General features: G+C 39.6%; 1 protein-coding gene across 2 annotated transcripts in view; it reads right to left on the bottom strand.

The window, feature by feature from the left end:
• The window catches only part of SEC31A (SEC31 homolog A, COPII coat complex component), a 97,984-nt gene extending 86,550 nt beyond the window's left edge, over positions 1 to 11,434 (bottom strand). Inside the window, exons 1-4 of one of the 2 annotated variants that reach the window (XM_079777852.1) lie at positions 11,065 to 11,434; positions 10,708 to 10,795; positions 8,073 to 8,168; positions 4,738 to 4,812 (exon numbers count right to left, since the gene is read on the bottom strand). The gene's annotated coding sequence lies outside the window, so the exon portion shown is untranslated. The other variant, XM_079777836.1, reaches the window with a different exon arrangement.
• Positions 11,435 to 14,618: the final 3,184 nt, after the last annotated feature.

Here is a 14,618-nt window from a genome sequence, read left to right as displayed (position 1 = left end):
CTTTTAGAATTCCTCCACCCCATGCTCCTCTTTGTTCTCTGAACTTATGCACAGTTCACTATTATACCAAATGTCCCAAACTGAAATTCTTTGTTCCCGAATAAACCCTTTTGCTGGAGAAATACCTTATTCTTAAAAGGTCAACAAAACACAACCATGCTTAATGGTTTATGTATCACCTATGGCCATTTCTGTGCTACAGGGGCAAAGCTGAGTAGTTACTAGAGACCATATGGTCCTTTTCAGGAAGTTTGCCAAACTCTATTCTGTTAGAACTTGGACTACAAATAGATTAATACTTGGTCAAAATGAAACATTTAGTATTATAAATTATTTCAAAGCCTTTTTATAATAGCATGAAAAGGCAATATGAAAAATGCCAGCTATTAACTGGTTCTGGTAAGGCTCAAATATAGCTGTTTCTAGACTTATCTGGTGAAATATAGACTCCCTAGCTTATTTTATTACTTTTTAATCCTCAGCCCAGGATATGTTGCTATTAACTTATAGAGGGAGAGAAACATCAATCGGTTGCCTCCCATATGCGCCCTGACCGGGAATCAAATCCGCAACCTTTTTGGTGTATGGGATGACACTCTAACCCATCTAGAGGTTCCCTAACTTATTTTATTTTGCTCTTTTCCTAGTTTATACACTTAAAAAACAGAGATCTATAGCATTAATGAAAATAAATGGCCTAAGTAACAAATACACATGGTCATATCTAAATCTAGATTTTTAAAATTTCTTTTTGGTTGAGACAGGAGGCTTTTCAGAATAATGCAAACATAATCTTAAGTCTGACACATCAGCCATCCCAAATCCGAAGTCTCAATACCATGGTGGATTCTGAATTGTCCATCAATAATAATTTCACTTCCTAAAGGGGTTATTGGTCATGGTTGCAGATGAGTCTCCCACTTGTGATCTATGACTTGACATGGACCACCAATAGCCTTTGGTTCTAAAAAGCACCCTTTGAAGTAGTGATACTGAATTGATACTCCTCTACTGAGTTCAATGGTTGCTTTCCAAAGCCTGCTTCCATCTACCTTGTTCTCTGGAAGAGCCACAGCATTTTGAGGATTCCAGTTTCCCAAAGCATCACAGCTTTCACATATTGCAAAAACTTCTGGAAACAGAGTTCCTCTTATTTCAAAGGTAACCTGAGCCCTAACCAGTTTGGCTCAGTGGATAGAGCGTCAGCCTGCAGACTCAGAGTCCCAGGTTCGATTCCAGTCAAGGGCATGTACCTTGATTGCAGGCACATCCCCAGTAGGGGGTGTGCAGGAGGCAGCTGATTGATGTTTCTCTCTCATCGATGTTTCTAACTCTCTCCCCCTCTTCCTTCCTCTCTGTAAAAAATCAGTAAAATATATTATTTTTAAAAAAAGGTAACCTGAAAAGGTGTCATTCTGACGAATTTATTTTAGGATGTCGTGCCCCCTCACCCAAGTGTGAGTGCAACAGGTCAAGATGCCGAACTCAGGTCTCCCTAGCTTATTTTAAATGCAGGTAGATCTCACTTGCACTATGCAAGCTACAACTGTATAAAGCAATCTTAATATGTGATTATTCTGAGCTTAAAAATTTGTCAAACAAAATTTTCTCGGCGTTGGTTATAAATGTAAAAAAAATAAAATATTTAAAATAGACACATTGAAAATTATAGTGTTTCCTTTTTTAATAAAATGTTTTGATTTTAGAGAGGAAGGGAAATGGAAACATCGATGAGACAGAAATATCAACATTGATTGGCTGCCTCCTGCACGCCCCCTACTGGGGATTGACCTGAGCATGTGCCCTCACCAGGAATTGAACAGGGCACCTCTTGGTGCCTGGGTCCAAACTGAGCTACACAAGTGGGGCAGTGTTTTATTTCTTTATGAGCTCTTGTCTACACCCTGACAAATTGTCATACTCTTTTCTAAATTTGGGTTAGCTTCTGAAATTTTATCCTTTGTGCTTTCAATGGCGGAAAAATCTGAGAGTTCCTTCAATGTGAAGTTTTTCATCTGCATCACTTCATCTGAGACATTCATCCTTTATGACACCACTTTCCTCACTTACAACCATGTTTGATTTCATTAAGTTCCTCTGACTGCATATCCAGAACTACTACTTGAATGGAGGCAGTGCCAACTTCCCATGGTCATCTATATCTTCTATAATTCCATTTCCATTCCATCCAAATCCTGCAGTTTTTTTGCACAGTAGTATTGCACTACTGTGCAAAGCCAGGACTACCTGTAATTCTTGGAATTTGGGTGCAAATTTCACAGTAGCATCCTTCCCTGAGCTTGCAGTTTCACCAGATAATTTAAGGTTAATGAATTCATGCAGACTTCTGAAGCGATGAAACCAGCCTTTACTGGCAGTAAAATGTTCTTTTTTTCTCCTTATAATTATCATTTATTTCAATGTAGCACTTTGATATTTTGGCATGAATGCTAGTGAAACTGAGAGGGATTTGTTGATTACAGTCTTCAATCTAAAGTAGAAGTAAATGTTCCATTTCAACCATAAGTAGCTTTCTGTTCCTAGTAAAACTTAAACTTAAAAAATGTTGATGCAACTTTACCTTGTTTTTTATATTCATCAGCTTTTAAAATATGAACTGTAGCTTCATGTAGGCCTAGATCTCATCTTGTCTGCTATCACCATTTTCAAATCTAACCATATCCAATTTCACTTCCAGTGTTACCACTTTTTGTTTCTTTACTGCTGACATCTTTGTTGACCAATTCCCTCTTTTGATTATCCATTTTTATAAAATGTCACATAGGTTTATCACTGGAAGACAACAAACACAATTATTCTTTACTGTCTGTGTGTGAACTAATAGACGTTCAGTGACCAATCCCAACAGACTTTGGAAGAAGTGATGCAACTGGTTACTGATCATGATGCACATCTTTTATTTGCATAATTATTTATGGAATAAGAGCTAGCAGTAAAGTTATGCAATAATTCACAGTTAATGAAACTTCAACCATGTTGTTGGGGGACTGGTGTTATTTAAACTATGAAAAAATACATGTTGGATCAGTGCAAAGTAAGGACTACCTGTATCTAAAATGAAAAACTTGAATTAGTGCACAGTCAATTTTTTTTTTAATTTTTAAAAATATATTTTATTGATTTTTTACAGAAAGGAAGAGAGAAGGATAGAGTTAGAAACATTGATGAGAGAGAAACATCAATCAGCTGCATCCTGCACCCTCCCCACTGGGGATGTGCCCACAACCAAGGTACATGCCCCTGACCGGAATCGAACCTGGCACCCCAGAGTCCGCAGGCCGATGCTCTATCCACTGAGCTAAACCGGTCAGGGCAGTGCACAATTTTTAATCCAATTTAGTTAACTACTAGCCAACCCTAATCTTAGATTAAATAAAAAGCTTTTTAAAGGAATTCTAGTTTTCAAAGAAATTCTAGTTCCAAGACTCTGAATTACTGACTGGAGCTAGAAGAATGTTTGGAGATAATTTACAACTTATTCCATAGCAACTAGTACCATGTTTATTCCTGTAAAACAGTATCATCATCCCATTAATATTGTTTTAGTTTTGTTTCTGAATGCATTTATTTTATAAATCTTTTCATTAAGGGCCATAAACGAAGTTTACATCCACTTTTAAGACAGAAAATTAACTTAAATCAACACTGAAAACAAAAGGAAAAGAGGCACGCATGTTCTCTCTTCTGGGAGCATGCCCACACCTTTCTTCCATTTCAGGCGTGCATGTCCTAAACTCTAAAGACTTGCATCCAGGGGAGCAATGGGCAACGGCAGCTCATCTCCAGCAAACCCCCTAAATCTGCCTCCAAGGCCCCCTTTTCTTTGACTTCTCAGTGAGTCAAAGTAGCTCTGCCTAGGTTCATTTCTTTCCTATAACATTTCTAGAAAGTCAAAGCAGCCCTGCCTAGGCTCTCCCCTATTGTTTCTTATATCCTAAGCCCTACCTTGTTTCACTGTCCCTAGCTTTAATAAATGTACTTTACTCTCAAAAGCACTTGGACTCGTATTGTGAAATCTTTCCTGCACAAAGCCAAAAGCCCACATAATACAGGCTGGCTTGAAGCAGACCCACTCCAGGTCCAGTTCCTGTCCGGTAACAATCACACTATTCAACCAAAAGGTTGATCATCAAGGCATCTTTTCCTTTGATTTATGATCAAGAGGGGAAAATGTGAACAGCAACAACAAAAGGATTCTAAGGAAAAAGGAAAACACAAAAACATTGAGTATCCACAATAATTTTTTCCCTTTGTATTTCTTAGACAACATGCCTAATTACAGATTAACCTGGTATTAGATTTGAGATTCCCAGCTTCCAACTACCTGCCCATCTATTATTATTGAACAAAGCTTAAGTTATACAATGATCACCCACTGGCATATCAAGAGTACTTATAAAATATCCAGTAGTTCAGCAAATTTAAACCCCAAAACATATGATCTCTAAGAATTTCAGGGGTTGGAAGGATTGTCATTATTTTTAAGAAAAGATGACTATTAAGGTTAAAAATCTGCCCCCCCCCTTCCCCTATGGCCTATTCTTAATCTAATCTACTGTTTCAGAAAATTATATTTTCTTTGAAATCATATTTATGTTATCTTTGAAAGCTGAAATAAGGAGAAAATTTAATTGAGTACAATATCCAAATTATGCTCAAGTGTCAATTTTTTGCTCAAGTTTTTTTGTTTTATCAAAACTAATTTATAAACCTTACCTTATTATATAAATCTTCAATGATCAGATAAATCTGATAAATGTTTTCTATGAAAAACACCCTTCAATTTTATTCCTGAAAGAAAAAACATTACAGGTAAATCAATGTACAAAAACTATGTATCTATAAGCCTCACAATTTTCTTTTTCTATTATGTCCTCATCCACATACATTAATCACAATAAATCATAATGTGAACAGCAGTGAAAAAAGTTTAATCATTGGACATATATACTTTCTTCTTACTTTCAACTTATGCTTTAGTCAGGTTTGTATTGCTTAGCCCTTTAAAAAAAACACATAATGCATGCAAATTTCTATACATTTCAATTTTCTCATGCAGATCAGGTAAGACCTCCAATTTTATGAATGGAAAAAACCTCTAACAAAGATAATGTTAATACATCATTTATCTACTTTGTACAGATTACCTTATGCAAACTTAGTATTCTTCTCACAATCAGATCTGGTACAGAAAGGGTAATCATATCTTAATATATTTCAAAACTGTTTGTATGTAATGCTTTTATTATTAGAAAAGATTTCCAAAGACCAAAACTTTAAAAACTTTAAAAGAGGAGGGTTGTTTCTCCTAACAAAGAACTTTCAAGCAGTTATCACAGGGAAAAGACTGAAATTATTACAAATCTCAGGCACTAAGAGAATTCTTCAGAACATTCTGATTGCTTAGCAAGGTCTGTATTTTACTCATTAAGAGGGGCAGAGCCCTGGCCGGTGCAGCTCAGTTGGTTGGGCATAGTCCAGAGCATCAAAAAGTCACCAGTTCAATTTCTGGTCAGGGCACATACAGGAGGCAGCTGGTCTATGCTTCCCTCTCTCTTTCTAAAAAAAAAAAAAAAGAAAAAGAAAAAAAATCTATAAAAACTTATTTAAAAAGAGGGAAAAAAAAAAGGGACAGAAGCACTTGGACGGGAGTGGGGGGGGGGGGGGAGAGAGGCAGCAGTAGAAAGGGAAGTAAAGTATACTTAGCATACTGGATAAAAATCAAGCTTTGGGGGAAAACAGCAAACTGCTCTAATTTGGCTACTGTGTCTGTGGAGTAGGCCATTCTCTGTCTCAACTGTTTCACTGATAAACTCACTTTCACTTTAAAAAACAAATAACCAAACAAAACTTGCTCTAATACTGCCAATGCATAATTGTATCTTTACCCCATCCTATCTACACTAAGAGTAAGGTGCAAATTGACCATACCTTCATGATGCCGCAATCAGGAGTGACTATGCAAATTAACCCAACAAAGATGACAGGTTAATTTGCATACGCAGGCGCTGAGCTGCCAGGACACTTGCGTTCTGCACCACCCCAGCCACTCCAGGCCTCTGGGCAGCATGGGAAGGCGGAAAGGCGGCTCTAGCCAGAGTGAAGGCGGTGCCAGCAGCCAGGGGAAGGAAGGCCCATTCTTGCATGAATCTTCGTGCATCAGGCCTCTAGTATTAAATATTTGTGTAAATGCCTATAAGTAATTGGACTATATTCCTTGAAAAACTCTAAAACAGAAATTTCAACCTTTCCAAGTCAGTCTACACCCTAAGCAAAATATTAAGGGTAGGGATATTCAATTTCTACCTACAGTCTAGTTCCAAACACTTCTCTAACCACCTCCATCTGGGCGTAATTAGGAGGGGCAACGGGCTCAAAAAAATATATATGATCAAGGTAGAGCTTTTTCTGACTATAAAATGAACTTTCTTATGAACTTCCTAGAAACTTTCCAAAGGAGTGTAACATCACTTAAGTAGTTTATATACATAGGCATAAAGAAAATGTGCATCTTAAATAAGAGAGCACATGTCTGGCTGGTGTTGCTCAGTGATTAGGCATCAACCTATACCTATATTTTTTAAAGCTTTTTCTTTTACTCTCAATTATTGAATTAAGAGATTTCATATTTGACCCCCAAGTCAAATAATTAGACATATGAAAATGTGTATCCAAACATTGCTCTCTCTTAAAATTTTAATCCTTACCCTAGGATATTTTTCCATTGGTTTTCAGAGAGTGGGAGAGGGAAAGACAGACAGGAATATCAATGTGAGAGAAACACATCGAGTGGTTATCTTCTCCATGAGCCCCTACCAAGGCCCAGGCCCGGGAGGAGCCTGCAACCGAGGTACGTGTCCTTGACTGGAATTGAACCTGGGACTCTTCCGTCTGCAGGCAGATTTCTATCCACTGAGATAAAATGGCCAGAGCAAAAAAAAATATTTTTATTGATTCAGAGAAGAAGGGGGAGGAAGAAAGAGACAGAAACATCAATGTTGAGAGATAATCATTGATTGGCTGCCTCTTGCATGCCCCACACTGGGGATCAAGCCCAGAACTTGGGCATGTGCCCTGATCAGGAATTGAATTGTGACCTCCTGGTTCATAGGTCGGAGCTCAACCACTGGGCCACGCCAGCTGGGCTGACCAATAGAATAGGACAGAAGTGACATTATATCAGTTTCAAGATTAACTTTTGAAAGATAAGCTTCCACCTTGTCCTTTCTCTCTTGTATCATTCCCTCTGGGGGAAGCCAGCTGTCATGTGTGAGGACAACTCAGGCAGCCTAAGGAGAGATTCATATAATGAAGAATAACTGAAAGCTTCAATCGGCAGCCATGAAGAAACTGAGGCATGCCAAGTGAAAGAGTTTGGAAGCTGATGTTCCCGCTCCCTCCATCATAAGTGTTTGTTATTTTAGACTACTAAGTTTTGGGTAATTTGTTACAAAGAAATACGTAAGTAATGCAGACGGTCACAATTCATATCCAAAAAAATCAAATGTACAACTTCTGAGTTAGCTGGAAGTCTGACCTTTTAGGGGAAGAATCAGATTCAGAATTGTCTTTATATTTGATCAGCAATAATTTCAATACCCCAAGGCTTTCTGAAGCAAAAAAAAAAAAAAAAAAAAAAAACACCCCAGAGAACTAAAAGGATGAAAAACCCAGTAAGAATATAAATCAGTTACTAGAAATATACTTCATTATGTCAGGACAACAAAATAAAGGTTGTAGTAGAACTAATTAAGAATCTAATAAAAAGGTAGATGTTTCACGAGGAAAGATACCAGTCCTAGAAAGCAAAAAATCTATTTGCTCTCAAAGGGTTATTGTGAGAAATATTGCTCAAAAACAATCATTGTATGTCTGTGTGAATAAAGCGCTTAGCACAATACCTGTTCAATCAGAATTAGCTGTTATTTTTTCCCAAGTGACCAATTAATGAGATTCTATACCATAAAACAGAAAATTAGATTTCACCAAAGTCTTTATAATCCATTTTTAACTTGGACAATCCTCCCTTTCTAACTCACAGGAATACTTACTATATAAGACACAAAGGCACACTACTTCCCCTGCATATTTCAAGTCATCTTCCAAGACCCAGGAACCTTTTTCCAACATCTCCAAGTATGGACTTCCTGAAAAGAGATGTTTTCTTTTAAATTACTTTGTGTAACAGCCAATGCCTTTTTCAAATAACATCTTTAATACAGCTTACATATCCTCATTAACATTTTCAATAATCACAGCGGTTCATTATGTGAACAGCAGTGAAAAGGTTTAATCACCGGATATGAAGTTATTGAAGGAAGCAAACATTTAATCAAACGATCAAAATGAGAACCTAATGTTACCAGTAAAACAGTAAAAAATAGCAACAAGCCTGGCTGGCATGGTTCAATGGTTGAGCATCAACCTATGAACCAGGAAGTCACAGTTCAATTCCCCTGATCAATGATTCTTTCTCATCATTGATGTTTCTCTCTCCTCTCCCTTCCTCTGAAATCAATAAAAATATATAGTTTTTAAGTTAAAAAAAGTAGCAACAAAAAAGCATGTAAAAGTGATAAATGTGAAGATAAATTGATGCAACTCAACTAAAAAAAAAAAAATTCCATTTATAAGCGTGTACACACTTCTCTATCCAGAAGTACACTAATAATACCTATGGCTGGAGTTGGTTATTTTCATTTAAGCAGTCTACAACATTTAAGTAAATCTGTTCTGCAATCTAGCAATTTTCAGTAACTCATTTGTAAGAAGAAGAATGCATCAGAATGTGAGAGCCACATTGTTTCATCTTTCCTAGGAGAACCTAATGTCTGGAATCCAATTAAGCAGAAAAGAAAAAAAGTCTTTTTTTTTTTTTTTTCTGAACTCTGATGCTGAAATGGCAGCACCAATATGGAGTGAACTGTGACCTTCTGATTCATGGGTTGACAATCACTGAGCCAACCAGCTGGTGGCAGCATGGGTACTTTCAACTCTATCTTAAGAAAAATGAAATAAATAAAAAAAAGAAAAGAAAACTGAGTACCTGTATCTAGGGGTCCCTCCCCCTAGGTTGTCTTCTGACCCTATTTTAACAGCAGCCCATTCGCCTAGAGCTCCACTTCCATCTGTAAAATCTAGCACCCACCAGCCTTGTTCTTTTAATTTCCCTATGACAGTCTCCATTTACAGTTACCTGTAACTGTTAATGGGGTGGGAGGGCATACGAGTATTTCCCCCCAGCTAATCACTGCTTATTTTCAAGATTATCAAATTGCATAGGTTTTGAGTAATCAACCCTATTTTTTCCCACAAGCCCTACTCCTTTCAAATGCCCTTTTCTGAACATAAGGGTTTTTCAGGAACACATATGACAGAGCAGAAACACATAAATCTATTTGTGTGCCAGGGACTGAAAAGACAAATTCACCTTGGAAATAGTCTCTGTACTCAAGAAGCACCTTCTAGCAGATTCTTTACAAACTTTGAGTCCTTAAAAACAGGGCAACCACCACTATGAGGTACCACTTCACGCCTATGAGAATGTGGAGCAACTTGAACCCTCATCCATTGTTAATGCAAAATAGTGCAGTCCCTTTGGAAAAACAGTTTGGTTTTTCCTCAAGAGGCTCAACATAAGAGTTAGCATACTTGGCCCTGGCTGGTGAGGCCCAGTTGGTTGAGTGTCACCCCATGCACCAAAAGGTTGCAGGGCACATGCCCAGTTTTTGGGCTCAATACCCCACAGGGAGCATGCAGGAGGCAACCAATGTTTCTCTTTCTCCCTTCCTCTTTCTAAAATCAATAAAAACATATTTAAAAAAAAGAGTTAAGTGTATGACCCAGCAATTCCACCCTTAGGTATAGACTCAAGAGAAAAACAGGTCTACACACAAACTTACTTGTATGCTAATGTTCACAGCAGCATTATTCATAATAGCCCCCCTGCAGTAGAAACAACCTAAATGTCCACCAACTGATGGATGGATAAATAAATGTGGCATATACAACAGAAGATCTTTTGGCAATAAAATAAAATAAAAATGAAGTACCTATATATAATACAACATGGATGAACCTTAAACATTCTAAGTGAAAGAAGCCAGAAGTCAATCACAAGGACCATATATTAGTTTGATTCCATTTATACGAAGTGCCTAGAATAGGCAAATCTACACAGACAAAAAGAGTAATAGTTACCAGGGGCTGCGGGGAGAGAAAATGTAAGGGCTGTTAAGGAGAATGAATTTCGGGAGGGAGTCGTGATGAAAATGTTCCCAAATGTGGTGATGGTTGCACAACTCATAAATATACTAACACTAAAACCTACTGAATTGTACATTTTTTTGTGGGTTAACTGTATGGTATATGAATTACATATCTCAATATAACTGTTATGTAAAATAATAAGGCAACCAACTTTTTCCTTAAAAACAACTGTAAACTGTTATTTATTTCTACTTAGCCTCATTCAGGTTTTAACTGGTGAAAAGTTTCTAACAAAACAACCGAATGTGATTGAACTCCAGGTCCTACCCTTTGCACATCTCATAGCCAAGCAAGCTCATTCCCCAAGGATCAATTTTCCCCAAATGTGACTTTTAAGAAAGCTATGTAAACAACAGCTGTTGATTTCACTCAAATAGGATAAAAACATAACTGGAAGTAGATGTGAATAAATAATACCTTGAGCTGAGTCTTTCTGTCTGGAATCTGGACAAAGTATAAATGGGGGAAAAGCAATCTTGCTTGGAAATGTAATCCTTCTTTCGAGCTAGAGAAGGAAATGAAAAAGTTACAACCATTTCTATTAAGCGGGAGAGAAAGAAACTACTTCATATGCTAAGGATCTCTTCAAAGACTCAAACCATACCCTAATATTGGTCCCATTTTGTTTCTTCTATGAAGATTGAAATCTCACACCGTAAACAGACATCGTCCGAAGATCTTCTCGCTCCTGAAAGCTCATGGATAGGATGTCCCCACACCTTAAACAACATCATTTCATTGCCCCTCCCAGTACTACTGAAAAAAAAAACTTACCTAATTTCCTTAATCCCCGCATTGTTCCAAAGGGTGTTGCAGAAAAAGCGTCCGTTGAATGAAAAGTCGACGCATTCTCACAAATCATTCCAGATCCTCCGGGGTCACATACCGACGCCCAAACGTACCAACAGCTCCTACATTATCTCCGCCTCAGGGAAGTAACCAGTTACAACGCAAAAAATATGAAAAATGAAATGCCTCTCTAAATAACTTATTTTGGGCCCAATGTGTCTTCACTATTTCTAGGGCACACGCGTTTATTCCTCTCCCTTCTTCCCACCATAGCTTCCATTTCTTTTCAGCCGGAGACCCAGCGCCCCTGGCTTCTCCGTAACGCTGGTTTTGCCCCTCCGCTTCTCATTCTCAGGGTCAGCCTCACCAAGAGCGCGATGGCACTGGATTTAGCCACCGCGGGCGAGAACAACAGAAAAACAGGCCCTTTACAACCCAACGCCCCAACCACCCTCGAACCGAGAGGGCGGGGCGATCAAGTGCTCCTCTTCGTGCCCTTGACCTTTCCGATTGGCTGCCGAGACACCACGCAGCCTGTGATTGGTCACGGCGTCTAGCGTAGCGCCCACAGGAAGGAAGGATAAGAGTCCTGCGCCTTAAAAGCCCGCCTTCCCGACAAATAAAGGTCGCGGACCCTCAGCGGGTGGAGCTAAGTTTCTCGTGGTTCATGCTGTTCCGGGGGGCGCCGGAAGTGGGACCCCACTTTCCAAGAAGATGGCCCGAAGTTGCGCCGCTGTGGGTTGCAGCACCCGGGACACCCTGCAGAGCCGCAAGCACGGCTACTCTTTCCATCAGTGCGTGAGAGCAGCCTCGGAGCTGTCTTAACTCCTGGCACTGCCAGGCGGGCCGTAGGCCGGAGGGGGGGGGGGGGTAAGGGGGTGGGGCTGAGTGTGGCGCCGTCCACGTGACGTGCTTGACCTGAGTAACGTGGGACTGGGGGAAGGAAACCCGGGAACTGGGAGGGTTAAAATGGTTCGTTTTTTCCCGCTCAGTGACTACCTCCAAATTGCTGATACTTCCTCAACGCCTACTGCTTGCCTATGGCTTTTCGCGACAGTTACTTGAAAGGAATTGTGCTTCCTTTTTTGGTTTATTGAACGTGAGGAGACGGGAAGGGAGGGGAATTTGAAAGAGCTGTGGAAGGCGTGCGCTTCCATTTAGTGTGTGGGTTGCTCATGGGCGTGAGTCCAGGTCAGTTTTCACCAGCAGGGCCGGTCATTACAAGTTGTTCAGTAGCCGTCGCCGAGCGCTACAAGGCCGGACGGATTCTGCCTGAATCCGGTCATGGCGAGGAAGTTTCCTTTGGCCCAAGAGGAGGGCAGATCTTCAGACCAATCTAAATTGAACCCACATCTATGGCCCAGGATTACAATCAATGTTCAAGGCACATTGGGAAGTAGAAACGTGGGTAAAACGTCCTCAGAGACAGATGTATACTTTAAAAAGAGGTAAACTAATCCTGGCGGGGTGGCTCAGTTTTTTGGAGCGGTGTCTGGTACACCAAAAAGGTGGTGGGTTCCATCCGGTCAGGGCACTTACCCACGTTGCGATTGGATCCCCAGTTGGGGCGCAAGGGGGAGGCAAATCAACAGACTGAAGTTTTGATGGATGTTTCTCTCTTACATGGATGTTTCTCTCTGTCCCTCTCTCCCCCCTTCTACCTCTCTCCCTACTTCTACGTCCCTCCCCCCTCCTCTCTAAAAATCAATAAACAATATCCTCCAATGGGGATTTAAAAAATAATAAACTATTAAGGTAATGTTGAGATGTAGAGTTAAGCCATTGACAAAGCACTTTTTTAAAAAAATACATATTTTTATTGATTTCAGAAAGGAAGGGAGAGGGAGAGAAATATCAGTGATGAGAGAGAATCATTGATCAGCTTCCTCCTGCATGTCCCCCCTCTGGGGATCTAGCTTGCAACCTGGGCATGTGCCCTGACTGGGAATCCAACTGGAACCTTATTTATGGGTCGCACAACCACCGAGCCACACCTGTCAGGCTAAGGGTATTCTTTAAGACGAGGAAGAAGCGGGGGGGGGGGGGGGGGGGGGGGGGAAGAATAAATAAACAATAAAATGGGAATAAGTACATATCTATCAACAATTGTATCTAAAAGTAAATGAACAAGGAATCTAATGAACAAAATAAACTGATGAATAAAGTAAAATTAGAGGCATGAACAGACTGAGGAATCTCAGAGTGGGGTAGGAAGAGATTAACCAAAAATCTTATATGCATATATGCATTATCTATGGACACAGACACTGGGTGAATGCCTGGAGTAGGGCAGAAATGGGGCGGAGAAGGCATTGGGGGGTAAAACGAAAAAGGGGACATCTGCAATACTCTCAACAATAAAGATTTTTTAAAAATTCAGGAGTGGATTAGCTGGGTGTTACAGGGTATCCTGATTGAAGGCTTGCCCGGCAGTGTGGCCCAGTGGTTGAGCATTGACCCATGAACCAGGAAGTGGAGGTTCTATTTCTAGTCAGGGCACATGCAGGGGTTTCAGGCTAGATCCTAATGAGGGGCGTGCAGGAGGCAGCTTACTGATGATTCTCATCACTGATGTTTCTATCCCTCTCCCTTCCTCTCTGAAATTAATGAAAATATATTATAAAAAGGAAAGACTGAATAAGGCTTGACTGAGGCTGAGGGGCTTTTTTCAACAAGGCTCACTCACAGGTCCTTTGGCTGGAGGCCTGGGGTTTCTTGCCAAGCGGAGCTCATAGGGCTGCTTATGACATGGCAGATAACTTCCACTTGGAGAAAAACCATTCAATAGAGTAAGGAGGAAGCCTCAATGCCTTTTATGATCCAATTTCATTGCCCACTGTCACTTCTGCTCTTTTTGTATTCCTTAGAAGCAAATCACTTAACTCCAGCCCACACTCAAGGGGAGGGGAATTAGGCTTCACCTCTTGGAAGGAAGAGTACCAAAGAATTTGTGGACCTGGTTTAAAATCGTCATGGGGGGGGAAATTGCCAGAAAAGGAAAACACATTAAATCTGAGCTGATTCTGTTCAGTGTAGGCAGTAAAGGCAAAAATGTGGTGGGATATTTAATATAAGGATTGCCCCCATACAAATTGGGACAGGATCACTATTGAATTTCTGGATTCAGAAATATGAAATAATTTTGAAAATGAAATCAGATTAAGTAAATTAAACTTTAACTGGACTTAATGTTTATATAAAGCAGTTAAATAATAAATGGGTTTATATCTGCTGTATCATTACTATAACATTTTCATGTTAATAGAACTTTAATATGATTGCTGTAGATTTCCAACTGATACCATACTGCGCTCAAAATGGATCAGGGCTGTTAATCGCGTGGACCCCAGAAGCAAAAAGATTTGGATCCAGGACCAAGTGCTATGCTATGTTCCAAACATTTTCTCGAAAGTGACTTTGAGTCATATGGCTTAAGAAGAATGCTGAAAAAAGGAGCTGTGCCTTCTGTTTCTCTATACAAGGTACTTAAATCTAGGTGTAAACAAAACTAAATTTTACTGAGGCTTTAAAAATGAAGA

This window comes from Cnephaeus nilssonii (genome assembly GCF_951640355.1).
Source record: "Cnephaeus nilssonii genome assembly, chromosome: 1".
NCBI classification, from domain to species: domain Eukaryota; kingdom Metazoa; phylum Chordata; class Mammalia; order Chiroptera; family Vespertilionidae; genus Cnephaeus; species Cnephaeus nilssonii.
The sequence above is the reverse complement of the archived record's forward strand: the minus strand, read 5'-3'. Positions and strand labels throughout refer to the sequence as shown.